Raw genomic sequence first — 23,957 nt, forward strand, 5'->3', positions numbered from 1 at the left:
TTTAAAATATTAAAAAAAAAAAAAAATCAGAACCCTCTTCTAACTTCCTTTAGAGGAGGTGGCTGTGGGGAAAAGATTGATAAGTATTGAGGTAGAAAAGAATTTTTATCATAGCAAGCCATTAAATAGTGTTTATTTACTCTATAAGACCTCAGGGCAAATACATTAATATGCAGGCATTGTGTGGGTGTTTCTGAACAGAGGCTGAAGTTCCAGTGCATCCATATTCTGTGGAAATACATTAGAGAAAGCCAGCACGTTGTGTTGAAAATGATGGACCTGTTTTTGGCTCCACATGACTGCAGGGTTTTGTCCATGATCCTTGGACAGGTGAATTGCTGGTCGTGTCCCAGAGATGGCCATGTCTGCACTGTCCTGTTGTGATTATGTTTATGTATAATGTTAATCCTTAAAGAAACTGAAAACCCAGCACAACAGTAGAGGTTTTGCAAATGCTGGAGTGTTTTCTTCACTGATTCGTGCACTTTTCAGGAATTGTTTTATCTGTTTTGAACATCTTCAGAAAGGACAACTCAGTTTATTTTTTGCTGGAGGTGGCATAATTATTGATGTCCTGCTGGAATCTTCTATATATTCCTGTTTTCCTGCGAGTCTAATCCCCCAGGGATTGTTTGAAAATATTAAAGCTGTTTGTCAAGTTGAAAGAAAGCAAAATATTCATGTTGCGCACTAGGTATCCTGTACTTCTTTTACAGAGATTGATAGCGAAATCTCTCAAAAATGCTTTTGTAGTTCAGTGTCTGCTGACGATGGCCTATTTATCATTTAAATTCTCCCTTGCCTTTAAAATTTGGAAAGGAGGGGGGATAATAAATTACCCACCCAATTAATGCTTTTTGTTACGGAACAATGTTAGAGAAGTGTGCGGAAAGAATAACGTCACTGGTTTGGTTTCTCCTTATCTTTGTTGTCTGGTAGAAGTAAATAGAATTATTTAGGTGAAGCTACATAGAAATTGCATTTAAACATGAGTCATTTTAGAAACATATTTAAGTACCTAAATCTATTTAGAGGAATTCAATAGATTTTATAAAATAGTCTTCCTAAAGAATGTGACTAAATACTGTAAGTCAAGAGTAAATCTGCTATACCAGTCAGGTGTGTGACTCCTGGACACCTGTGCAGCAGGTATTTTCCAGTGCCTCCTGTAAACGTCTGTGTTCTGGATTTCAGTGGGCACCTTCCATACAAGCTGGGATTTTCCAGTTGCGTGTACGGGAGCTGAAGCCCATATTGCCTGTGGGATTGCTTCACTGAGGTTGTGTCCTATGGAGTACCTGCAAGAAAAGGGGGTTGGTGGACATCTCTGCGTTGTTTGGCCAAATTTTCTGCTTATAGTAGTACAACATCCAAAGTCAAGCCACATGTATGAGATTTGAAGTCGGTGAACAAGAATGAGGTTTTGTAAGACTTATTTTCAGTTGGTAATTGAACATGGATAATTTGTCGGGCCATTTAGCAGCCCAGTGCATCGCGACAAAGATAGCTACCTCGAGACTTGCAGTATCTATCCTCACCTTTGTGGAAGAGATGAAATTTTTTTAAGGTTGCTGACTCCGGTGTCACTGGTTCACAGCGGTTCCTCATGGAGACACGTGAGTTGGAAGTGTTGGGAGCCCAGCAAGCTCCCTGAGGCAGCGGTCAGCTCGGCCGTGGCTGCTGGCACCTGGGGCTGAGGCGCGGGTTCAGGGAGCCGCTGCCTGCGGCCATCTCACCACCAAGCTGCATGCGCTGGGCAGGGGAGCACCTGACACCACTCGGCTTTGACAGAGCCCTTTCAGCTCCAGGAGGAGAGCACTGCTGTCCTAAATTAGGAGCCAGAGTATTATTCACAGCAGAGTTTAGTCCACCTGTCTCCGAAGGGCTGCTTGCCATTCTCGGGCCCTGCATATAGCCCATGTAGCACGCACTCCCTCACTGCAACCAGCGGCACTGCCTGCTCACCGCCCGTCTCCCCCTGTGCTGCGGTTACCGAGCCAGACCATGGCTGCAGATCATAAGATACTTAATTTATGAGCAGCAAAGCGCAATTACATCACCTGACTTCCCTCCTCTGTATTACAGACTTTGCCCAGCCGTCTTTGTATGAAACCCAGGAACTTGTGCGTTTGGCTGCAGGGTAGCTTGTGTTTTCACATCAGTTTGCCTTCCAGAAGTCTCTCCAGACGGGCCTTGCTATCAACAAATGGAGAATCTCTGCATTCTCCTTTTGATAGCTACGCGAATGGTTAATCACAGGTGATGATGAGCATGTGCTTTATTTCTAATTTGAACTTGGCCTCAGCTTCCAGGTAGTGCTTTGTTTTATAGATACCCTCCTGTGCTAGACTAACAAGCCAGTTGGTACTTAGCATTTTCTTCCCATGGAAATACTTACATGCTGTAATCAGGTCATCTGTCTTTTTTTTTTCCTTCTTTTGATAAACTGCGTAGGTTGAACTCTTCAAATATTTCATATTAAAGTATTTTCTTCAGCCCTCTAATCACTTTTGCAGCTGTTTTCTGTGATTTCTGTTTTTTTGCAACTTCTTTCCAAACTGTGGAGATCTGAATCCACAGCTGGTTATCAGATGTAATACTAGCATTGCCAATGAAAGTCTAAAAAGTGAAATGTTAAGACAAATTTTCCTTCTTTCTACACTGTTTATTTCAAAGCTTATATTAGCTCTTATTGCAATATGAAATTTGATTTTAAGAAACCTTTTTTGTTGAGTAAAGACTTATGTGTAGGGGCATCTGCTAACAAAACAGGTTATTACAACCATCCACGAATGCTCTCACCCAGTTGTAAAGGAAATCTTTAACTTTTAAGTGTCACTGACACTTGTGGATAATAAAACCTGAATATATATGCAATTTCTTTTTATCTCCAAGTTGTCTCTTTTCCCTTGCTTCTTTCTTGCAGATCATTAATTTACTTGACTCTAGTCTTAGTATGAAAGCTTTTTCAAGTAGAGAGCTAGTGTAAATGCTTTTACCAAAAAGTTGTCTGGCGAGGTAACCAAAACCAGTCTTAGAATAGGATTTGAGACTTTTCCAGCCTGTGTGACCTGTGTTACCTGATACCTTCTGTTTGTCCATGGGCAACATGGGAAGATGACAGGCCTTCAAGGGATTCCAACACTGATAAAAACTGCTGGGGCCTGGAGCACCTCTCCTGTGAGGAGAGGCTGAGAGCTGGGGCTGCTCAGCCTGGAGAAGAGGAGGCTCAGGGAGAGGAGGCTGGGCCATGTCTATAAATGCCTGAAGGGAGGGTGCTGAGAGGATGGAGCCAGGCTCTACCCAGTGCCAGGACAAGGGGTAATGGGCTCAAGATGGAACACAGGAGTCTCCCTCTGAACATCAGGCAGCACTTCTGTGCTGTGTGGGTGGCTGAGCTCTGGGATCTTCCTCCCTGGAGATTTTCAAAAGTTGCCTGGACATGGGCCCAGGCAGCCAGCTCTGGGTGTCCCTGCTTGAGCTGGGGATTGGACCAGATGAGCTCCAGAGCTCCCTTCCCACCCCAGCCATGCTGTGATAAGGTGATCCAGTATGTAATATTATGTAACAAGACAAGTGAAACCATAGTCCAGCCAATTTAGGAGTATAATTAGGACAGAAATAAATATATAGCTCACATAATACTTCAATTTACATTGCTGTAATATGAGCCTGTATCTGGTATTTTGCGATATCCACTAAACTATATGAATCCTGCAGAAGCCTTCAGCACACGAGTCAGTTATTTCCCTTGTATTTCTCTCCAGAGCAGCCCCTATGCATTAGCTATTGTTGTACCCCATAATGTCAGAGTATTGAATAGAGTTAATTTTAATATACTAATACTCTTAACAATTTTACCATAAGACATTGAAGTTGTAACAGCAAAATCCTCTAATTATTGCTGGGATTTTCAGATTGCACATTTACACAGAGCTGTATTTTTTGAATGTATTGTATTTTGCATAAACATGACATGCTCCACAGAAAAATTAGAAGGAAAACAATTCCAATGTCTTCTGAGAATTAGATAGGCAAGCATATGGGTAGCCAGACAGATGGAGGTTCATACGTGTTCAACAGACAAACTCGGAAAACATACAGGCTTATAGCTGATGATGTATCATGAATAATTTGTGATGCTTAAATAGTCATTTCTTGTCCCTTGTATAGTCATTCAGCTTGGATTAGAATAGGTGTGTGTCTTTCTCATGTGAATAGTTGTATTTGGTTAGATGGCATACTTGTCTCACGGTGTTGTGTATGAGAACATGTTGTTGTACTGCAGACTGAGAATTAGAACTGGATTTATGAAAGCTTCTCCTGATGATGTTTTTAAATATGCTATTTATTAAATTGACTGTATTATAAAGTGATCCTCAATGTATAGTTTTAAAAGCTGTTAAACATTTGTGTGGAAGAGTATAATTAGTTTAAGAAGTCTCTAAAGAATATCTCATTTCACTTTACAGCATTTAATTATTATATTATATAGAAAAAACTGAGCATAAGACATAAGGCTTGAGATGCAGGAGTAGGAAGATAGTTAAGATACATTGCAGTTGAATCACAGAGGAAATGTGAAATAAGGATTTACTCATCGTGTTTGATGGCAGGCATGGAAAAGTCTGTAAATAGGTTTATTATTGCAGAAGAATGCCGGACTATCTTTCATGTTTGATTTTCACAAATACTTTCTTTTAGGCCTTGCCCAAAAAACTTAGAGGAAGGTAAATTCTTTGGCCTACTTCTTTTTGCACAGAAATCAGTTTCCACTGGCATTTTTCTCAGAGACAACTTTTGTGTGCTGCTGTGAGGCAGTGAACCAGCTTTTCAGTGCTGTCTTCAACTGTGGTTCCCTAGCCTGTCAGCTAGATGAATTTCTTGCTGATGTTTGATCAAAGACGCTGGAGATTGTTGAGCCAAGTTCAGTGTGCATTAGGTTCCTGGAAAAGTGCACTTAGCTTTGCAAAGCACTTGAATGCTTTGGGTCACTGGGTCTTGCTCTTTCTCTCTTTCTGTCACAGATGGTGTTCTTTTTCCTCTTAGGGTTCTGCCAAAGCTCCTAACTTGGGAGACAGAACATTGGCGAATGCCAAAAGAGCAATGGGTCAAATGCTCTTGTTTCGATGAGGCGATGCAAAGCGGCTTGACCGGTACCTCTCTCTCTCTTATTGCAGCCCTCTCCGCTGTCAGATGTGGTGATCTCCATGGTAACTCAAACCCCCAGACTCTTGACAGCAGCCTGCGAGGAGCAGCATTCAGCAGCTCAAGGGTCTCACGACCAGGTAAGCCAAAGTACGCGCCAGGCATGAGCCTGCCTCGGGAACACAGTCTCCTGGCCAGCTGCCTTTCAGATTTTTTCATGGTGAAACCACACATGCAGCTCAAGCTTAGCAAGTTAATTCCTATGCTTGTATCTGATGATAAAGTTTTACCAGTGCTATCATTCAAGGGTACCGCAATCCAGCCCTCGCAAACAGAGACATTTGACAAAAAGTGTACATTTACTCAGAGACGACTTCTAAGCTACAGACTGAAGAGCTGCGATGTAACAAAACAAAGTACTTTATGATTCTTTAAGTGGCTGTGCTAAGTAATTGCTTTGGTTGGAAATAACCCCAAAACACATCTGCATTAAGATCTGTCTTTCTGCTGTACCCACACTGCTGTCAGTACTGCTCCTTCTCTGACAGGAGGTTTGAGCTCTCTTAACCTCCTGGAATCATTTGTAGAGCCTGTTTGGGTGTTTATGTAACCTTCATTGGTACTCTGTAGCCTTTTCAAATTGTTGTTTTGCTCTTTACACACTGCTGCCTTCTAAATCCCTCACTATGCTAATTACAGCATATGGGGTGTTCTGGTTAACATCGTAAGGAGGTACAAAATTCTTCCTTTTTTTTTTTTTTGGTGAATGATGGAGAAAATGTCAAGAAAAAACAAGATCCTTCCCATTTGGGGAAAATACAGGGAACTATACAGCTGTATTCACTATTCCAGTATCCCTAATGCTGTGAACAAAAGTAATATCTCTGTTCTTACATGTGTGGAGGTTTTATTAACCCTTTTTGTCATAAGGTTTCACTAGCATTTGTATTACATTGTTTCTGTGACATGAAAATTATATTATTATTTTTTTAAGTCCCCAGTTTCTATGCACCATTCTCTGGGTATGACCTACTTTCTTTCTTGATACTTAAGTCCACATGGCTATAATACACTTTGCCCATCCTATGAATTGATGCATACTGCTCTGAGTAAACACTCTGCTACCCTTATCAACCACTGTGCCACCTTCTGTGTCATAACTGCTATCAAGAATATTTTATACTTACTTTTGTATCAGTGATTAGACTCAGCTAATGTTGAGCTAGTACTGGATGATTTTATTGGGGAAGTATAGAACAGTTTTCTTCAGTTATTATTTTCTGTCAACAAGTACTATTTTTTATCTGTCTCTGTCTTAATCCATTTAACTCACATTTTGATACAACTGATAATACAGAGAGCAGATTTCTTAATCTTGAATGTGTGGCTGTAAGCTACATGCCTTTCAAAAGTATCTGTGTTTCACCTATGAAGTAACTTTTTTTGACCAAAATTCATAACTTTATCAGATGATTAAATCCCATCTGCTGTATTGACCAATTTGCTATAAAATGTTGTTGACTGGTGTTGACTGTTTATTCTTATCATTTCCCAGTGAATTTATACTTTATCACTTTGTCAGTTGTTTTGCCTGAGATTAATAGTGGCTTAGAGCTCTATAATTACTCATATCATACCGTTTACCAGCTTCAAATATTGGCAGAAAATGCTAGCAGTCTTACTGAATTTCTTTGGTGTTCCATAATGTATTGAAAATTAGCGTCATTGAAATGATACTCTCTCAAACACTTTTAAGACTCTAAAGCACAAATTATCTGGGTGTGCTGATTTAAAGTTGTCTTTTAACATTCATTTTGGTTACTAATGGCCCCCTCATCTGTAAAAATGCTTTTTTCTACTTTCAGAGACAAAATATATATATATATATATATTTTTTTTTTTTTTAAAGCATACCATGTTTATATTCTGTTAAACATAAGTCAGAAGTTGGAGACTATCAGCTGATAATTTCCTATTTAAATTAATTGTATTTGAATACTTTTTTTAGCAAGTGTAATGTGTATTTCAATCTAATTAGGGCCTTAATGCAGGACTAAAGTAAGCTTTTTGCCACAGGTTGCCATTTTTTTGTTCTGTTTTAGTAGTGGCTTTGGTCCCTGCTGGTAGTGGGGTGGGGAGAGTCCTTCCACATTTTCATCTCTGTACTTTCTCTCAAATGTATAGTTTTCCTCAGGTTCACAAGGCCAATGAGCTTCTATGCTTGTGATTAACCAGTCTTTACATGCTGAATATGCAGGTTTAGAATGGAGTTATCCTTTTGGTGTTTGAAGAAGTATTTTAGGAACAAAATTTAGGAGTGGCTGATATTTTACTACGGACTGCATGTTATTTCTAGATGACATCTGAGATGGAAATCCTTTGTAGTTATTTTCATGTTTCACAAATACATTCTTAAGGAATAGATGACCCAGTTTTCTGATACGGTTTGGTGGCTTGCTTTATCTCATCTTACTAACAATATATTCTCCTGAGATCTCCTAGTTTATTATCTATGTGTATTCAGGATCTTAAGCCTTTGGTTTATCAATAATTTGGGTAGATAATGGTACCATCAATGTGGTGTATCATCCTCTATTTATTTTTTCCTTGCTTTGCTTAATAACAAGTTTTCCTGAAAAGTTAAAAAAATACAATTTCAATATTTTAATTGTGGAGATCTCCCCAGTAGTTTGAAGCAACAGCAACTATACAAAGTATCTCCTTCAAAATAAAAATTTACAGCCTTGTTTGCTGGCTTCTCAGGCCTCTGATCCTTCCCTCCACAGAGGTTGCCATATGTAAGGCTGAGTTTATAGTGCATTTGTTTCTGTAACACCTCACAGTTTACTTTAGAAGCCTTTTGCCTGCCCTAGCTCATCCTTATCCGAAGACAGTAACCACATGTCACTGACATGAAGCTTATTCTGTAAATATTGCTCCTTCTCTCCATGGATATGAATTGCAGTTCCAAAGACCAGAGTCTGTCAACTCTTCACCAGAAACATAGCCAATAATTGATCCTCAGTCTTTTTACTTCTTGTTTTCTGTCACTTAGAAGATCAGGCAGATCTCCAGGACCTCTTTCACGTCTTTCTTTCTGAAATGTGCAGCTGTTCTTACTCTAGCCAGAGATGATGTAAGTTGAACTGACGATATGTGCTTTAGCACTTTTCCGTCTCATAGTAACACTATCTCCTGAGGAGAATGGCTCTCGCCAGTCTACAGTGAAGATGGAGCCAATATAGGTAGAAAATGTCACGCTTCAAAGAAAGAAGTTGCAGAAGAAATTCATGCAAATTCACGACATCAAGTGCTGTAGAAACCCTTTCTTGGATTTTGGAGAGGTACTAGGAGCAGCTGGTGCCAATCTGCTTAGACAGTTCTGGAGTAATTTCTTACTTGAACCAGTAAGAGGAAACCAAAAAGCTACAGGGTTTTGCATGACTAAAGCAGGTATTTCTGAGGGTCTAAGGAAACAAACAAACAACAAATAAATAAATAAAACTAATTTTGCCACTGTTGTGAGAGCCACTAAGCATAAAGTTAGGTAGAATCAGGTTATTTTGCTAATTCTCATCCTTACTTTAATGAAGAAGAACTTTGCATTTTGTGTGTTGTTGTCTTCATACATAATGCTTCACAGAAGCAATCAGTGAAGAGGATCTGTGCTGTCTCTTAGATAAGTAACCTTTCTTAATTCAGGGGTCAAGTTTTAGAGACAGAAGAGAAGAGCTTCTAGAGTCTCTTCCTGTTCTGCCCTTAGTGTAGTACTCTATGCCTGTGTGCTGTACAGCTTTTTCAGCCTCCCCGGGGTCTGTTCCTGCATCTAATTTTGATTCTTTGGCTCCTTTGGCTATGCAGAGAATGTTGCATATCTTATTTATTCCTCTGATTCATTACAGAGGTGTAATGTTATTTAGCTATTAAGCATAAAAAATCAGTAAGATTTTGCAAAGTCAGTAATTGATTGTTAGTGGATCTACCCTTTTGCCCGGTATTGGACTACAGAAGTTTTTTCAGTCCTGTGCTTTAGTACTGCAGTTACACAAACACAGTTTCCATGTTGGGTGCCAGACCACTTTAGTATCTTCTACTAGGTAGCCACTGAAATTATTTCCTGAAGTTTGTAGTGGCTTTTGAAATTCAAGGCTAAAATCATTATCAAGAGTAACAAAAAAAAAGTGTTTTAACAAAAAAAGTGTGTTGATTTTGTCACATGCATTCTTACTGTTATCACTCTATTACTGATATGATGGGAGTGGCAAATGAGGTCATGTGTGATGTGTTGTATGAATGCATAGGGTAGATGTGAGAGTATGAAAAATTGGGTAAGATCAGTTAGGAACAGTAAGAGTATGCATACCATACCAGGAAGAAAGAGACAAACCTTTACTAGATTGATGCTTATTGCATTAATTAGTTTCTTTGAATTTAAGAATTGGATGGATAGGGCATAAGTGAAAGATATTTCAAGCATATTAGTAAAAAGGTTACAATGGTAAAAAGGGGTCCTGTTGGCAGTAGATCCTACCAGTGCATTTCGTAGGTCACTTAGACTTATGAACTACAACATTCAAGCTACTTTGAAATAATATCCTTTATAATGTTATTCTTTTTTTTTTTCTTTTTTTTTTTTTTGTTGGTAAAAAAAACTGTATATTGGTTTTGATTTCTAAGATTGCTTTTCAGATATAGCCACCAACTAATTCAGAGCCTGTGGGCCGACAGGAGAACTTCTCGCTTTGACTGCTCAGTGTTCATTATTTCTTATTCTGAAGTTATTCTTACAAGTCACTGTTCACTGAAAAATAGTGAACCGTTGGCATAATATTTTTAAAAGTAAGCATATTTTAAAATAACGTAGAATTTTAAAGGATGTTTATTTTTATCATTTGTGGTTATTTCAGGTCTAAAACCGTGTTATGTTTGCATATTTCCTGATACTGCCCTTGCTAGTTGGTGCATCAGTTTACTGAACTCTTTCTTTTTGTTCATGAAAATATTATTTGATTAGTTTGTTGGTTTTTTTTTTGTTTGTTTGTTTGTTTGACCTTCTAGATGAGTCAGAAGAAAGTATATCTTGCTAGAACATGAACGTTTAGGGTTATGGTTCAGTGGGTGATACTGGTGGTAGGGGGATGGTTGGACCAGATGATCTTGGAGATTTTTTTCAACCTTAATGATTCTATGAACTTGAACTTGGGTGACAATTTCTATGACTTTACATTGTCCTAAAGAGGTAAGGAAGCTACTCTTCCTGTCATGGCCAACTTCTGAGATCCTTGTTTTGAGCCTTGCTTTTTCATAATAGCAATACTTCAATCAATTGCTACTCTTCCTCCCCCGTCCTCCCTCTGGAAGGTTTTTGATGATAGTGGAGAGTCTTGAGGATGCATTCCAAAATAAGATGATAAAATGTATTATCCTTGGATTTTTAAACTAAATTTGTGATTATTTAAGGCATAACGCAGATCTTTTAAGACTGAGGTCTGACCATCCTGCACTCTCTGTACCTGATGTGCAGAGCTTGTTAGGATTCCATGTTCACCACGTCAATCACCTGAAAGTGCTAGTAATAGATACAAAGCCTGGTGAAAGATGATTTATGTGCTAATCACTAATAAAGTCTGTATTTAGTTTACCCAGAGTGCCAGACTAAGTCAAAGGTGTGTGCGTACCTCCACAAGTGTCTTGGTTTAACCCGGCTGGCAGCTAAACACCACGCAGCCGTTCGCTCACCCTCCCCCCTCCCTCTCTGGGACGGGGGAGAGAAATGGAAAGTGAAGCCCGTGAGTTGAGATAAAGACAGTTTAATAAGACAGGAAAATAATAATAATAATAATAATAATAATAATAATAATAATAATAATACAATGATGATAATAGTACTACTACTAATAATATGTACAAACAAGTGATGCACAATGCAATTGCTCACCACCCGCTGACCGATGCCCAGCCTAACCCCGAGCAGTCCGGCCCCCTCCCCCCGGCTAGCCACCCCTATATATTGTTTAGCATGACATCAGATGGTATGGAATACCCCTTTGGCTAGTTCGGGTCACCTGTCCTGGGTCTGTCCCCTCCCAGCTCTTACTGCACCCCCAGCCTGCCTGTTGGCAGGACAGAGCAAAAGTCTGAGGTGTCCTTGGCTTGGTATAAGCACTGCTCTGCAACAATTAAAACATCGGGGTGTTATCAGCACTCTTCTCATCCTAAGCCAAAACACAGCATTCCACCAGCTACTAGGAAGAAAATTAATTCTGTTCTAACTGAAACCATGAATGAATGAAATCTGTTTTAGAAATCTGCCACCGCTCCGGTTGGGAGTGTGGAGCAGCCGCACAGTGATGTTGGGGAAGGAGAACTGTGCCTTGTGGAGACCACGCAGCCAAGCCACTCTTCTTCTCCACCTGAAGCCTGCTTGACTTGTCTGGGCAGAACTGAAGAAATTCACTGTCCACATGGATTCAGCTCAGGCTGTGGTGCTCTTGGAAAACTTGGTATGGCTGGCACATACTGGAGGCATAGTGTCTTCTGCAAACTACTGGTGATGAGAAAGTATGTATGAGCAGTGAACCTGCTGCTTCCCAAGTAGAGTTAGAGCAGTTTCCTTCTGAAGAAGACTAGGATTTTCTGCTTTTCAAATGTTTGTTTACTTGAAGCCTTTGCTTTAAACTAAATTCTTTTCTTTTATCACATTTTTCTGTCGAAAATGAATTATTATGAGCAGTCTAGCTGAACGTACTTTTAAATATCTGAACATCTCCCAGATTCATGCCACAGAGAAAAAGGACACATAGTATACAAGTTTTTTCAGTAAGTTCTCTGTAAGAGAAGCCTTTGAGATGCACAGGATCTGTGTTGCTATTTACTTACTTGTATGGGCTGTTCCTACCTGAACTGCTTTGATTTAATGGAGCATTGATAGAAATTATTGATAATCATGCTTCTGTATAGATTGCATGTGCTCAAGATTTGCGCCCAGTATGTGGATTAGCATCAGTTCCTTTTATCAGCTTCAGTGAATAATTTCAGTCTTCGGTCAGTCTGTGAGGATTTTCACACAATATTTTACTGTCTAGTCTTCACTTCAAGTGCTGCAAGTGAAAATAAATCAAATTATTATTTTTCCTCAAAAGTTTAATTATCTGCAGTCGTGAGAGTTAAGACATAATTATTCAGTGTGAACTTGTGAGATTTGAGGTATAATTAATCAAAATGGAATTGCAAGTGTGTCTTTGCTGGCACAACATTTTTACTTACACACTGAGGTCACAGGTTCACACTTGACTTTGTAACGGGGAACCTTGGCCCAAGGAATGTGAATGTGATTATGCAGACAGACTTGGTAGAGTTGTAGCATTACAGCTGGAGAGGAAATATCATCACCGAGAAAGCCGTGGTGGAGTAAGATACAGCAGAGCCTGCACCTGAGCCACAAGAGCAGAGCTCTCTGGTGTCCCCCACCATTTGGTGCAAAGTTGGTGCCCAGCCACCAGTGGCTGATCTCAGCTGCCACATGCTGGGATGTAGGATGGAGGCAGCTCCAGAGCAGGCAGGGGGAGATGAGGCAGCGTCCTGCTGTGCCAGACCGGAGCTCCAGCTGCCCAACAGAAGCAAACGCTGCTGCTCGCTCCGTGTTGCGGTGGGCAGCCGACCCTGCAGTGCTTTGTGTGGGTTCGGGCAAAGCCCTCTGAATAATCAACGTTGCCTTCAGATGGTCACAGGTGAAGTGGCTTCCCCGGGGCTGTACAGCATCGTACCTTTTTCTGATATGTGGCTCCAACCATTGGGTTTTATTATGTTTTTTACCGATTCAGAAGATGTATGAGGAATAGAAAGGGACTTCTTCAAACAATGTGTCCATTTTAATAAAACAAAGCTGTTTTATAGTCTTTATTCTGTATGAGGTGGTTAAAGTTTTCATGTTGGCTACTCTGTGAGCTACAATGTAGGTTAGCAACTATCCCAAATCTGTCTAGCATGAATTGTATTTATGGTCAACTTAAATCAGTTTAAATAATCTTAGTTCAAGTGATGCATGCACAAATTAATTTCCCATTTATCTAGCCTGCTTCCAGTCCTAATAAACAGAATAATCAATCACAGGAACCTTCTTCTATAGCATGCATGTGCATCTCTGATCAAGGAAATGTAAAATAATTTCTCCCTAGTCTCTCTTTGGTTCCCCCAGTAATCAAGGTCTCTGCATTAATGACTCATCTTAATCACCATTCCGTGCCATTATGGAAAATAGAGAAGAAAGATAAGAACACCCCTTTTTTCTTTATTTGTATATTCATATATTTAAAGAGTGATTACATTCAACATCATAAATCTAATTTTGTAAGTATAAGGTACTCCCAGTTCCCCACAGCACAAAAAAGATGCCAGTCTAACTCAGATAAATCTTTACAAACAAAAAGGCAAAGATGCCATGTTTTAGTGTTTGTATTTTAGTGGTCTATACTAATCTTTGTCAGTAATGGCTTGTCTGAAGTCACTGGCTCCTTTCTTACTGATTCCACTGAGTTCGAGACTTTGGCTAGAAATTTTCTGTCTTCATTGAAATGTAGTATAAAGTGCCAAGCAAAACCTGATGTTACTTTATAGGAAAGTACTAGGAAAAAAAAAAGAACAAACAATTAAAAGCTTCTCTTCAGGTCACCATTTGAAAGATCCGCCTTAATGAACTAGCTACATCCCACAGAGTTACAGTCACAGCGTGGCTGAGGCTGGCAGGGAGCTCTGGAGGTCATCTGCTCCGACCCCCTGCTCAGGCAGGGCCACCAGAGGACACTGCACAGCATCACGTCGGGGTGGAACAGGACAGAGCAGGAACTGGCCTGACAATGCAAAAATGTTCTTACTTTTATGCTGAACTACATATATATAAACTGTCCGTGGTATTTTAATTATATACTTACATAGTTTATTATTTATTTAATAGACTTTGCCTGGGTACACTATTGCGAAAAATGTATAATATCCAAAAGATCAACTTGCAGTTTGTTTCTTGTAGTATTTTGCAACTTCTTGGTATATTTTTGCCTTCATAAATCAATTCCCCCGCTTGCAATCACCACAGCATTAAGGCAAACTTGTGTTCTAGCTGGTTTATCTAAAAAAGTGTTAAGAATATGTCCCATTAAGTGTAGTTGACAAGATTAGGAAAACAGCAATCCATCTTAAGTATTCCTACCATGCTAGTTAATGGCAGTGTCGGGACTGCTGGTTCAGAAATACTTTTCCAGATCATGGTATAGCAAGGAGTTGCTTGCAAATGGTATGTAAATACATCCTGAGCAGTCCAATGCTGCTTCTGATGTTTTAGCTTGGAGGTGCTGCTGCTGTTTCTGCCTCTTCTGCTCAATGCTGATAGCACAGTAAAATTAGTTTGGGGAAATCTGGGTGTAATTCAAGTGTAGCTGCTGGCTTTTTTACAGGAATTGAATCGTGTCCCATATAAACTCAAAGTAGACTTGAAACATTTTGTCATCTTGCCTTGTTAATAATACACTCAATGTTAAATACTTGTTTAATATTAGAATATCTTCTTATGTCTGTAGAGAAATGAAATGCAGAAAGTATGCTTATTTGTCCTGTGAGCTTCCAAGTTACAAAATTTGTTCCAAAAAAGATCTGGCATGAATACATGAATATGCTTTGACATTGAAAAGGGGCTTTTGCTCTATATTAAAAAGTGAGCATCGTCAGGCAAAAACAATAATCCTTTTATTGGCACAAAACAAGGGTGTAGCATACCTTTTGAATAAATATTGCAATTCAGACTCAAAAGGAAACGGTGTCTTCTTTTTACTTATCTGGTTCTGTTCCATGAATACAGATATTAAATAGCTTTGGTCATTTAAGGCTTAATTACTTACTTCAAGATGTTTATTGACCTGAAATGGAAGTTAATTCCATGTTTTAAAATTTCTTGATTTCTTGCTAAAGTTTTAGCACAGTAACATCTTTTTACACTTTCTTTCATGATTTTTTTCCCAAATTCTTTCTTCTTTGAGCCAAAAGTTCAGCTGCGATAGCAAGTTTAGCCTTAGGCATATTTTATCTGATATGCCAGCAGGTTTGTTTCCAGCCATGTTTTGCCAAAACCCTGCTTCAGACCTTTCTAGATCATACATTATTATTCCCATATTCTCTCCCCCCCCTGCTTTTACTTTTAACAACTCTAGCTTTATGTCAAGCTGTTAATCATAGTGAGATGGTTCTGTTTTAAACAATTTGATTAATCTGTATTTAGTAGTAAACAGGAGAAACCATTCTTCCCTTTATATGTATGCATTAGATTTCTCTCTAGATACTGACGTATCTTTGCAAGTTATCTGCTTAAGGGTAGACCCAAATATTTTGAATTCATCCTGATTAGATAACGTTTTGAAAATCTGGTAATAAATACAATCTTTGTAAGCTCAAAGAATGAAAAATCTCCCCATAAGTGCATATCTAAAATTATGCAGAGATCATTCAAAAAAGCACGTAACTAATTCAACACTAGTTTGAAATAAAACAGCCCAAGGTCGGAGCAGCAAAAGTGAAGGACACAAAGCTATCTGTAGTGACATCAATCTGAGGACTGTGCTGTGAGGGATGAAGAAGAGGATCAGTAAAAGCAATTGGAGCAGTGCAGTTGAGTGAAAGGGGAGAAAAAAATGGTCTGACCAAAACCCAGCTGGGAGGCTGGAGGCAGGAGGTCCTACGAGTTTTTCCAGTCCATAGATGCTTGATTGGCTACAGCAGCCAAAATCCAAAAATGAGGGAAAACGTGGTATCTATCTGAGATAGACTAAGCCTGTAGTTTTTGCTTAGTACCAATTTTGTAGTAGACATAAATAGCAGCTTACCAACTGTTTTCCCTATTGTTCTATAAACTAACGATCTTTCTCTCCCTTTATATTAACTTTTCCATCAATATTTCAAAAATTTCCAAAATCTCCTTCCATAGAATTTCGGTTTCTCTTGCAGGTGCTTATTTCAGTCATTCCCCAAAGCGTTCATTGTGCCGTGTCTCTCAGAGCTCTCTCTTCTTGCTGTGTCACCAGTCCTGTAATCACTGTCTGCCTGCAGTGATGTGATTAAAGAGGGTGGCAACTTTGCTGGAGGTTTTTAGAAATCTAGTGTTTTTGCAAATGTTCTCCTCTTGACTTGTAAGTCACATTTGCTTATGGATTTCACAGTAGAGAGAACGTTAATAATTCATTGTTAGGTGAGTGTCACCACCATTACATAATGCTTCTGTTACTAAAATTTTCTCACATGTCTATCGGAGACAGATGAGGTTGCATTTGTATTGATTCAAAGCATTGGTTCCATGCAGGGGAAGAATTGCATGTTGCTTCAAAAGAGGGAGCAAAGTAGGGGTAGCCTTGTTTCTAGAAAGATGGAGGAAATATAATTTCTAGTACTGTGGCATGTCCATTATTACTGAAGTCGATGCGTTGATGAATTATTTTAGCTATATGGCTTTTGCTGCGGCTTTGTCACATTTGTTCTGGCTGACCACTGAACTCGGCCCCAGGGCTTGTTTACATAATTCTAATTATACTTTTCAGTAGATTTAGAGGGAGTTTAAACAGCAGATTATATTCATCTAAATGATTGCCTGGTGTTCTAGAAGCTTGCATATTTCTCTTCATTGTAGCTGCTTGTCTTGAGAAGGCACCAAAAGCTTGAAATACGTTTGCAGAGAATGGGGGTTTAGCTACAAAACTGTGAACGTAGCAGATCGCAATCTCTCTTTCTCCCATATGAAGATGTTACCTTGGAAGGCAGATGCTAAGCTGTTTACCACAGTCAGATGTGATCACTCAGCTCTAAATTAAATCTACCCATGATGGTTAGCATGAAGCTAATCAAATCACTTGCACCATTTGAGCTGGTTCCGTCACCTTTCATTATCAAAGCTCATTTAAACTGCTTTAAACTAGAGCTGAGCTGATACAACAGATAATTTCATGTATCTGTGATCACATTTTCCTACTGTTGTGTTTTTGTATTATCTGAGCCTAAAGACTGGGCGTTAAAAAAACACTAAATCCAACAACAATTTATCTTACACTTTATCTTGTCATGTTAATATTTATATTAATTAGCCACTCTTCATTTACTTTTGTTCAATACAGAATAAAGCAGAATAGGGTTTGGGTTACATGTAGGGTTTCTAATTGATACAGCACACACAAACTTAGCATTCTGCCCTTAGAAATTGCTTCTTTCCTACTGGACCATAGACAGTTAATAAAAATTTACTTGGTCATTGCTTTAAAACAACAGCGACTTCTTCCTTCTATTGATTCCAATTTAGCAGCTGAGAACAACAATGATTTTGCTGTGGATGGTGTGTAATCTCACATAATTTTGAGGCTTTTCAGTCCAGTGTAAGAATAAGAACAGTCAGTGACACACTGTCTTCACCCCTACACACACCCATTTGTATTTTACCTTCTCCACATAGTAAACATGAAGAAAACAGACTTAGGAGTGAAAACAGAGCATGCTGTCAGTAGGATTCTGATGAAGCTCTTACTTCCCATGCATTTTGTAAAATGACAAGTTCTGGTTTGCTCATCAGCAGCATCTAATTGTGTCTAATCCTCAGGCTTGAGTTCTGCTGTCTGCGTGAGTGTCATCTGTGATACCTTCAATCTGGCAGCTAAGGAAGCAACCACTGAAGGCAAAATAGCCACTGGGACTTGAATTCTGCTCGGTTTTGCTGGCATTTTTAGTGCTTTTCCACCTAATTAGTAAACCACTATTTAAATTAGGCCCGCCAAACTGAAATAGAGGTAAAAGGATGTGGTCAAGACCTAAAAACATGATGTGGTTACTTATTGTATGCAGTACAGATGTGACTAGATTTTGCAGAACCCCAGGGCTTGGGAAAGTGATGACAGGGTGCATCTTTTTTTCCAAGGGAGTTTAAACTACAATTGAAATTATTTAGCTCTTAGACAGGCAGAACGGTTGAATTATTTCAGAATCCGTGAAGATGTGGGGAGGGGGAACAATTGAAAAGTGAGCTTTTGGGTACCTTGCTTAGTGATGCCCCCGTTTTTAGATGTTAGGATTGGATGTTGGACCCACTGAGATGAACTGTTACTCCCTGCGTCTTCAAAGGGCATTCAATTATGTTAGAAGCTAAATTATGCCTTCTAATTTGCATGCAGATTCTGCGAAGTAACTGTGTAGCTTGTAGCTGTAATATCTTTGATTTACGACTGTCTTCAGCATGTACTTGGAACTGGTGCTGTTGCTCATAGTAACGAGGGGCTGTTGCCTGTGTTTGTGGCTATTAGCCAGAGTCAGCACTGCCCCCAGACAGCCAGGTGTGACTTCTCCTCCCTGTTCAACAGTAGAGTGGTTGAGTAAGTTTTAGTTTTTTTTCAGTAAGTTTCAGTAAGTGTTCATTCCTATCTGTGTCAGTGACTCTGCAAAAGAGGTATTGTACTCAAAGATCTGAAAAAGATTCACTTTAAGACGTCTTCTTATTAGTAGTGATGTGCAAGAAGAAAAACTATGCAGGTTGACTTTTGGTTCCCACTCACCGGATGGACGAATAAAAGGCAAGTGCATTTTGCATGGGAACAGTATCACAAAAAGCAACATGAAATCCAAAGTCCATAATGCCATTTCTCATATTGCTATGCAGCAAGGAGTGAAAAATTCATCAACTGGACCACAGTACTGTAGTAATTCTGCTTGACTGTATCTGAGCTCCCCGCAGCGTTCTCCCACTAAAGAAGTTGTGTGCATCCTCCTAGGATCATTTGCCACTGTCAGCTGAACTACCAAAGTCTCTCCGCTTTTGACCATCAGGTTTTCATTAAGGAAAGAAATTGAGGGCATATAAATAAAATTGTGGACTACTTTTAGCTCCAGCCCTTCTAAATGCTGACATAACTTGGCACAACTGAGTCTGAATTGTATGTTTTTTACATATAACCATTTTCTCTTTCAATGGTAGCAGTAAAAAGTGACTGATATCAAAACAAGGCAGATGACAGTGATCAGGTTTTTTTTTTCTTTTTTTTTTTCCTCCTTTTTTTAATGTCAGTTATCTAGCCAATGCTACTTGGTATAGAGGAAGTCAGGTGTTGATTTCAGCAGATACTGTAAATGTTGCCAAATTTAGTCAACTGTGTCTTGGAAATAGAAAACTGTGAAGTTTCAGCCACCCCAGCATAAAGCTAACTGTTCTGAATACCCCAAACCCTGAGGGGAAATAGGGAAATTCTAAAAGAATAACAAAGAAATGATAAAAGACAAAAATAATCAGGGGAGGTAATGCAAGAAAGATAGAACTGAGAAAGTGGAGAAATCAAATTTTCTGTCTATTTGTGTGCTAGCTCCTGCATCCCTCCTCTTTTTCCTCTGAAACTTTGCCTCCGCTAGACCTGCAAGAGATGAGGTCCTGTAAGTACACTGGAACTGCTGTCGTGCCCCTGCTTTCATTGAGAGCTGTAGCGTCTTAGCCTTTACTTTAATAACCCCTGTGGGTTTAGCTTAGAGCTTCAAATGCAACTTTTATGGGAAGGCAGCCTTGCCTTTACATCTTCTGTCTGAGGAACTTGCTGTGGTGTGCAGTGCTTAAAATATAGCTAATACAAGTGATGAAAACAAAGGGAGAAAAAAAGGCAAGGCTATGTGTTTCTGCAGTTGCTGAAAAATTGTTATACTTTCAGCACTTCGTCATTTTGAACTAAAAACTACTTCTGCTCTCATTCTGTTGCTTTTTCTGGAAGATGAACAGAGGGAATAGGAAGATAAGCAATTGTAAAGGGAGTTTTTACTTGTGTAAGTGCATACACAAATTAGATTTCCCCTCCTCTGCTCCTTCTGGATATATGCCAATTAATAATTTGAATTAACAGGAAGCTGAAAGGTTGAGAGTGTGACGAAATTCAATCAACCTTGAATTCAAAGTCAGGGTCATTTTTCTATTATTGTGATGATGATGTATCTCAAAGCAAAGATATGCGGTGGTTTATATCCTTTGATAAGTTTAGTGCTACCATTTTGTTTTTCATTTCATTTTTTCTTTAATTTTTGTCTAGTTAATTACCACAAAATACTGGTGAGGTAGATTTCCTAAATGAAATATTATAAAGCGCTTTACAGTGGGCTGTAAGTAAAAAGATGAAGTTAGTATTTCCCAAGGTTGCAGAGTTGGAATTGAGAGTCAATTATGATCTTCAGGAATTAGTCTTCAGCTTAAATGACCTAGTATATCTCATTGTTTTGAATTATAAACCATACTTCAACAGGGCAATATGGAGCAAGCTTGAAATATTTTTTCTTAATTCCAGTGTTCAAATGATGGTTTTATTTACAAGTAAGTTATGGTTCCAAGGAAATGCAGTAATTTTCAGTACTAAAGGCTTGTTTTCTTCTCTGGCACAAAGACCGTTTAGGGATTATAGAAGATGAAACATAAGACTTTATAGCGAAGGATTTTCTCTCTGGATAATACTGTTTTTCTGTGTAGGTGCACGTGGCTGTTACTAAATTTTGGAATAGTTCTGACTTTTTAAGGAAAGGGGGGGGGGTTGTATAGGATAAGAAAACAAATCTATGTCTTTTTAATAAACATTTTTATGCTAACACAGACTTCAGCAGTTTATAATTAATCACTGGGCATTTGCTGCTGCCTGGTGGCACTTGTGTCTCATCAGGCACCTGCCAGAGCCACATTCCCTCTCGCTGGTTGGAGCTGACAGAAAACCCCAGTTGAGGCGTAAACCCCAACACAAATCCGTGACAGAGACGGGCTTCAGAGCCTGATTTTCATCCCCTTGCTTTTATCACTTGCTGCCATTCCCATTAGGGTGCCATCTAATGCTAAGCTCAGACTTTGGGGCTGAGGGCTGACCCGTCCCCAGAGGCAGGGACGGCCACAGTGCCCGTTGTGACTGCCAGGCCATCAGGGCTCTGTCATGGCCCGCTACCTTAGTTAGCACCTGGGCCCTGATGGTGCCACACGCCCGGGCCGCCTCCACGGCAGTTTTCTGGCCACAGCAGGCAGCAGCTCAGGGGAAGGAGCAAAGCGCCAGAGTCAAGGGCATGCAAGTCGGGATTTGCCTCAAATACATACGTACCTTGGAGTTTCTTTCTGCCTTTAGCCACAGCTTCTGTAGCTAAGCACACCAAACAAAACGTGTCCACATTTTCAGTAACAGAATATTGCCCCATTTGCAGTCCTGATTCAGATACCCAAGGTTAGCATTTCTTGTTTTAAATTCTTCAAGGGCATTTGTTTTCCTTAGTTTTGAGGTCAGAGAGATTAATCTGTGCCTGTATGGAGTACCAGGCTTGTTTTTGAAACTAGAGTTTTGATGGCAAGGAAGTAAAACATCAGTTGTCTGTCAGGGTGTAGACCAAGGAATTTGATAGTGGAAGGTGCAATTTGAACTTCAGGCACCTAGACCAGAGGTTACCCTTGTGGCCCTAAAGAAGAAAAAACAAAGTTCCTTGGTGACTTTTGCTATAACAACACTGTACTAAAATTACTATGTTGCTCCATGTGAGGGAGAAAAGGCGTGTTGCATCCTTCACGTTGTGTGTCATGTGGCTTTAGCAGACTGACACTTTTCCCTTATAGTCACAGCTCCCTAAAATGTTCCTCATCTTCTTTATACAAACCTATTTGAAACCTGTGTGCCATTCATCATCATCATCAACAACTTCTCTTTAAGCTGTTGTAAGTTTATTTAGTGCCCAGAACTGGAGCAGAGTATGAAAATTGGTCTAGCAAGTGCCTGGAATAGTTGTCATAAAGAAGCTATTGAATGCTGTCACAGTTGCAAGTCCAAGTCTGGAAGCCTTTTCTGTCATATGTCAATATCATCCATTGATGTGTGGTTTGGTTTTGGTTATGGCCTGGAGCTACACAATAATGAGCCAAAGAGGGCAATGGAAGCACCAGGGACACTTTTAAAATTCTTCCCCCGTAGCTAATATTCTTGTACAGATAAACAGTCGTGTTCACTTTTGCAAAATGGGCTTCACCCTCATGCTGGTCCCCCAAGCAACAGTTGCTCTTTGCTATGCTTCAGGGTCTCAGTAGTGTGAAAAGCTGTAAGCATCCTGACCACATCTAAATTGTTGGTTTATTGCATGGTCTAACACCATTTATATCTGTTGTGTGTGATTTGTGTACAGGTTGTAAATTACCCATTTTGTTAAGCAGCAACATGTAAGGATAACCCATTATCCCCAGAAAGGAATGTAAGTTGTGGCATGTTTTCCACTGGGTTTCCTAGATGTAGTTGGTGGTTAGGTTTCAATCACAATTTTAATAATGGCCAGAGTACTTGAATCTGAAAAATCCAGATACTTGTTGTTAGCTCCAAGACTATGTGAAGACAGCTTCAAGGGAATCTTCTGCAAGTGTTCAGGTCATGCTTCATTGCTACCTCTTCTAACATAACAAGGCTGAATATCAGTAGTATCTCCGATATAATTTTGGAAATTGGTAATATTGCTGAGCGTTCTCTGTCAAAATATGGGGCTGAGGTCAGAAGTACCAATCAACTCGTGAATGCAAATTGCTTGTCACATTTCCCTTTGGAAGCAGCAGACAACTGGAATGAACTGAAACTGGAGACAGTGTATTTTTCGTGACACAAATTGAACTCCTGCCAATGACAAATGCCAAGGTACATTGTGAAAATAAAATAATGTAGTGCTAGCTAAAGTGCATGACATAGCTATGAATAGATGCACCCATGTGCACACCACAGCTCCTACCTTTCTTTTCTTGGAGAGAACAGTTTCACATGCACCAAGGTCGCCAGAGTGGTTGTATCCTGTAAAGCGCATGTCATGCGTGAAAGTATATAAAGACCATCTGGGAACTATAAAAATAGCCTGTCCTGACTAGATGATTTGTGTGGTGGCCAAGGATTGATATGCTCATTCAGGAAATGGCAAAAGAACGTCGATTTTTTGGGGAAACTACCAGGCTCCTTTTCATCCTTGGGAATGGCCTGGTATCTCATGGAACTAAATCCACAAGGAGTCTTTGGACCACATAGCTTCTGAATGCCCTGAAGGAGACTGTGTGAACTGAAGCATTTCTATGCAGGCAGTGGAAATCCTAAAATATTTACAGGAACCTTAACATTTCAGGTTTTGTGGTTCTGGAACGGGCTGAGAGTGATAGCAGAACTTAACTCGTCTGTAGAAAGAAGGTTTCAAATGAAGTTATACCAGATCTGTTGGATTAGTTACTACATTCTGCCACGTGCCAGTCAGCTTTATTCAGCCATCTTGCAAGTGATTACTGTTATGATCTTGTTTGAATATGGTTTAGAAAGCATCACTGGATTTTTCTGCTTGACTTACAGGAGTGCAGGACATCTGACTTAAATCCTGGTAACATGGACCTGATCTGTTTTTTAAGCCTGATCTAAACAGAAGGTTCCTAAACTAGTAAAAATAGCCATAAACAGTGAAACTCAATTGCAAATTTTCCATGCAGGAGAAAACTACAGATGCTGTCAAAAAATATCTATGCTATTAAAAGAACCATCACAAACCACCTCCTTGATCTGTTTTTTTTGTTTGTTGTTTTTTTGTTTGTTTGTTTAATACTGATCATTAATTATCTTAATGCAGTTGCAACTTCAAAACTGCTATTTTATACTGAAGAGAAAGTATTAGTGTGAAGGACCTGGATTCTATTGTATAAAATAATCTGTGAGTCCTCTGTTTCTTACTTACATTACCTGCCAAAACAGGTGTCCAGATAAGTCCTATGTGCCACATTAGTTCAGTAAAAACTAATT

General features: G+C 39.4%; 1 protein-coding gene across 4 annotated transcripts in view; it reads left to right on the forward strand.

Moving 5' to 3' along the window:
* Positions 1 to 23,957, forward strand: part of TBL1X (transducin beta like 1 X-linked) — a 200,013-nt gene that overhangs the window by 98,642 nt on the left and 77,414 nt on the right. For all 4 annotated transcript variants that reach the window (XM_084289294.1, XM_084289296.1, XM_084289293.1 and 1 more), the window contains exon 3: positions 5,181 to 5,288. The gene's annotated coding sequence lies outside the window, so the exon portion shown is untranslated. The remainder of the gene's footprint in view (positions 1 to 5,180; positions 5,289 to 23,957) is intronic.

This window comes from Netta rufina (assembly GCF_964035555.1).
Source record: "Netta rufina genome assembly, chromosome: 1".
Classification (NCBI taxonomy): Eukaryota; Metazoa; Chordata; class Aves; order Anseriformes; family Anatidae; genus Netta; species Netta rufina.